This window comes from Manacus vitellinus, unplaced genomic scaffold (genome assembly GCF_001715985.3).
Source record: "Manacus vitellinus isolate BGI_N305 unplaced genomic scaffold, ASM171598v3 scaffold_26_pilon, whole genome shotgun sequence".
In the NCBI taxonomy this organism is placed as follows: Eukaryota; Metazoa; Chordata; class Aves; order Passeriformes; family Pipridae; genus Manacus; species Manacus vitellinus.
In genome coordinates this window covers 4,057,023-4,061,707 of record NW_021939960.1, presented here as the reverse complement: position 1 = coordinate 4,061,707, position 4,685 = coordinate 4,057,023, and the positions used below count along the sequence as shown (strand labels likewise).

Below are 4,685 nucleotides of genomic sequence, written 5' to 3'. Positions count from 1 at the left end.
CTCTGCTGTTTGCCACAAGCAGCAAACGGTGCATTACTGGATGGCATGATTGTTTCTAAATATATCATAATGTTAGATGAAACAGTTAATAGACAAATTACAATTATGGTTAATAATTTTTAGACCACTTCCCTGGCTTGTGTCTGAACAATCAATCATCCTTGGTACTTTCAGCTCCAGTAAGCTTATGTTAAATACTTCCCCTTTTATATATCCCACATCTGTACACTATTTTGTCTTGGTTTTTTTTGTCATGCTATATAATTATAATAATTTACAGTCTGGAGCAGGATTTTAAGCACACAGACAACACTTGAAAGTATTAAGTCTTTTAACTTAACAGAAGTTGGTTTGGTTCTGCTACAAGAATCACTGCTGTTTAAAGAGATGATTTGTCTTTCTCAAAGTCAAGGTGAGCATTGGAGGGAGAGCAAAGCCCAGCCTTTCCCATGCCTTGGGCACAGCCCATATTTAGCTGATTGTTCATGAACTGTCCCAGCACTGTGCCCCAGAAAGCTCTGTGCCCTCCTCACCCTCCTCTTTGCACTAAGTGGTAATTTATAGCCTAGACACCAGCCAATCAATACCCTCCACAGATTTCCATCTGTCTTTGCTTTGCTATGCTCCCATCTTCCCTTTGCTTTGGGCAATAAGGAAACCAGTAGACTGCATGTTCTGATGTTCCTCGATCCGAGGTCTGAGTAACTTTTATAGGATTGTAGAGATGGGGAGCAGAGAATTGTGTTTTTTGGGGCAAACAAGAAATCCAAGTCAGATCTGAATCCTAAATGATGTCTTCTAGAATAAGCTGTAGCTCCCATCTCAGAATCAGAGGTATGGGAGGCAAAACAAAAAACAATCAAATAAACAAACAGAACAAAACAAAAAAAAAAAAAGGGAAAAAAATCTAAAATATTTTAATACTATCCTTCTTTTCAAGTGATCAGACTGTATATTTTCTCCTGAGAATCTTCCAGGCCAGCACTGAAGCACTGAGTTAATTCTGAATCTGCAACTTTCAGTTGCTTAGAATAGCATCTTTCTTTTTTTAATCTCACTCATTAGTTGAAATGCTGTGTTGTTTTTTTTTTTAATTAGGATATTTGGTGGTCTCTGAAGAAATGCTTCATCTCTGTGAAAGTGGGACACTGAAGGCACAATTGACAACAGCACCAAAAAATATTTCAACCATTTCGTCACTACAGCTTCAAGAACTGAACAGTGTTTAAAGGAGCCAGATGAATTAGAAGACGATAAAAGTAAACTCGCTTTCCCTGAAACAGGTGATGGTGTGAAAGAGGTTATCTCCTGCTGTCATTATGAAGAGGGGCAATATCTCACTGCAAAACAGGTGATGAAGGTAGCGATTGTCCCTGGTGCAAGAGCAAAGCAAAGGCGTGTGTGTTTGCAGAGCGGTGTTAAGGCACAGACACCACTCTGACAGGTGCGGTGCGAACGCGACACAGACTTGGAAACAAAAGTGAGACATTGGAGGGAAGTGAAAATGGAAAACTTTCCAGATGCCAGGTGGAAAATGATATTAAAGCTGTCAAAATAAGTCACAACAAAGACTGGGTTTTCTCATAGACTAACAGGAGTCATGTTCTGCAGAAGAATGGAGTTCTCAACCACAAGACAGAGTATCACAAATGAAACAATTACGAGCATTGGAGGTTAAACTGAGGCCTATTTGTTTCAGGGTTTTTTTTTGCTTTCGTCTCCCTCTTTTTTTTCCTTTTTATTTTTTTCCTTTTCTCTTCCAAAGGCACTATGGCAGTTTTGATTTACTCTGCATTTTGTGGACAGGTCAAGAATGTGTAAATAAATCACACCGTCATTTCTTATCGTAGTTATCTATTCTGGGCCTAATTCCAAACCCAGTTAAATTGATGGCAATCCTTCCATTGGCATCAGAGCACTGTAATTTAGAACCTGTGATAGAGGTGCAAAGCATCATGGTAGAGGCTTGTTAAACAGCCTCTGCAGTCATCCAAAGTGATTTTCTAAAATACAGTAAGGAAAAGGAACTTAGAACTACCTTCAAGGTCAAATATGCTTTATGTACATGCTAATGGAGCATTTAAAAAAGCTCCACCTAACAAGCATTAAATGTCCTAAATATTATAAAAGGGGTTATTCAGATTTAAGACTGACAATCTGAACAGATAACCCAGTATTTTACTCTTTTCAAAAATCAGCCGCACTGTTTATACTTGTGTAGAAAACCACAGACCAGAACAAAGTTCACTGTGTTTCCTTAGTGCAGTCAAGGGTAGAATTTACTCTGCTGATTGAGGATTTCAGTTGTCCATGTATTCATTTTCATGCACTGGTAGATTCTTATCAGCAATTTATCTGCAATTTTGTGGCCGAATTTTGTTCCTTTATGCAACATTAGCACAAGAAAATGTGCCTACATTAAATTCCTTGTATTCCTTATAAACTACTCCTAACAAACAATAATTCATACTGAATGTTTACCCCCCAAAGTATAATTATGACTTTAAAAATAAAATGGCTCTCCGTTCTTTTCATGATAGATTTTTCAGGCAGACTGTTGATGTGTTAGAAAGAACCAGACTCCCAGAGGAGTGGGTAGAAGCTTGATTGCAGCTAGAGATAGACAATGCAGCAGCAGTGGTAACTGGAGACTGTACACACAACAGGCCATAATGGCCATTATGGAGCTGTTAACCTCTAGTGTGTCAAAACCTAATCAGAAACTGGTTGAATTTGCAGCTTGCTGATCCAAGTGATTCCTTTAAATTCAACAAAAAAAAAAAAATGAACTGAAGGGCTATTCTGTGTTTGAGTTATAAACCCTTTAAAATATCAGTTAATAATGGAAATAATGACAGACCTCTAGTGTAGCTGCACGGATGGTGCTGGTATTAATAATGCAGAAGTGCAAGGCAGGACAGCTCTTGGAAGCTGATGACTGTTGAAGTGCAGAAAACCTCATTAAAATGACCTAAAGAGGAGTGTATTATTATAATAACTTTTTTCCTACAGTACCCTTCAACTATAATAATTGCACAATATATGTAGCAACTTGAAAAGATTCAGAAATGTGTAAGAAGTAAAGTCTCTGGCCACAGTTACTGGCAGCATAATTATAAGAATATATTATTTACTCTGCATCGTGTTCTTTAGTTTTGAGAGCCCAGAGATTCGTGGATGATGAATAATGTGGTGTCTAACTAAAATATCAGCCCTACATTGCTGGAACACATATTCAACCTCAAATAATTGCTTTGGAATTTTGTTGATTTCAAGTAGCAGAATAGTTATGACTAACTTGCTGATGTTAAATGTAAAAAATTTGATATTATTTTTGCATTTAAGATTCTGCAGTGGATAGGAGTAGTTGTTGTCAAGGATATTTATGGGATTTTCAGTTGCTCTCTCTGAGGATAAGGTCCAATGATCTAAAATCATGCTTTTTCAAGATGTGAAGAGTTTAATTTTTCATTCTTACAACTAATTACAGTGGACCCACTAATGTACTTTTCACAGCTACATCCTTTGCAGGAATCAGACTCACCGGCTTCTCCAATGGTGCTATATAGCCCTGCTATCCCAGGTACCTACCACACAGAAATAGGAATAATAACTCTGAAAAATTCCATGGAAAAGGGAATGTGTGGTTCCTAGGTACCCAGTGGTGTTAACTGTGCTCAGAAACACAAAATATAATGGCTTTGGGCATGACCCCACCTCATCTGAGGGTACAGCTTGAAAGGCCAGTGGGGTGTGCTCCTTCTGTGCTATGGATATTTCACAAATGCCAGTTTTACTGTGTTACTTCCACAGGCAAGAAATGCCATCAGTGGGTTTGGGGCTTTGACTAGTGTTCAGTAATTCAGTTTAACAGGATCTGGACCACACTGGGCTGCAGTCCCTTTGTAATGTACTACAATGCGTGTACCTGCAACACACTGAGCTAATATTTAGAGGTAAAGTTCCAAATCTGTCCTTCGCACTGTAATAAGAGTATTCATAGTAAGTGGGTCTCATAAAACACTTGATGGTTGGAAATCACTAGTCTAGAAGGGTACGCAAGATTCAACGTTAAGTCTCTCAAACCGCCCAAGTTTACCTCAAAGACATTTTTACAACGCCTTTGGAGAACTCTTTTGAACTTGCTCTCATTGAATACCCAATCCTGGCCTAAAGTACAGTGTAATGATGCTTATATGTCGCTCCACTGGCTCTGCAAGCCCACTTGAGCCAGTTTTGTACAACACTTCAGCTCCTGGGTGGGAGCCGCCGCCGCAGCAGCGTCAGGCAGCCCTTCAGCACCACTCAGCTCCACGGCACCCGGCTGAAGGGTTTCCGTCAGGGAAACATGGGAAGTACTCCAGAGATTTTGCAAGTGGGGAAACCAGCTGAGCTCAGCCCCGTGGTCTCCAGCCAAGTGGGAGCAGGAGGTTAAGGGCCTGCAATTAAGACGGAGAGATCTTCATTTAGAGCCCGAGGGTGGCAAAATGGCAGCTGCTCCTACAGGCCCTGCTGTGCTCTCACTGTGAGGGGACGGGCTCTTGGCTGAGCACTGGGCACCCCATGCACAGACGGGCAAAGCTCTGCTGGTCCACCCACTTCAGGGCTTTGTGTCTCCTGAAGAATTAGAGGTGAGAACCAGCTGTCTCACACGGGAGCAGCTGCCCACAGGTGAAGCTTCCCCC

The 4,685-nt window shown here is 40.5% G+C and overlaps 1 long non-coding RNA gene across 2 annotated transcripts in view; it reads left to right on the top strand.

Moving 5' to 3' along the window:
- The first annotated feature begins 445 nt into the window (after positions 1-445).
- The window catches only part of LOC108639951, a 4,722-nt gene continuing 482 nt past the window's right edge, over positions 446-4,685 (top strand). The window contains exons 1-3 of one of the 2 annotated variants that reach the window (XR_003915857.1): positions 459-834; positions 1,099-1,673; positions 3,517-3,583. This is a non-coding gene — a long non-coding RNA (uncharacterized LOC108639951). Of the gene's footprint in view, positions 835-1,098; positions 3,584-4,685 lie in introns of both variants that reach the window. The other variant, XR_003915856.1, reaches the window with a different exon arrangement.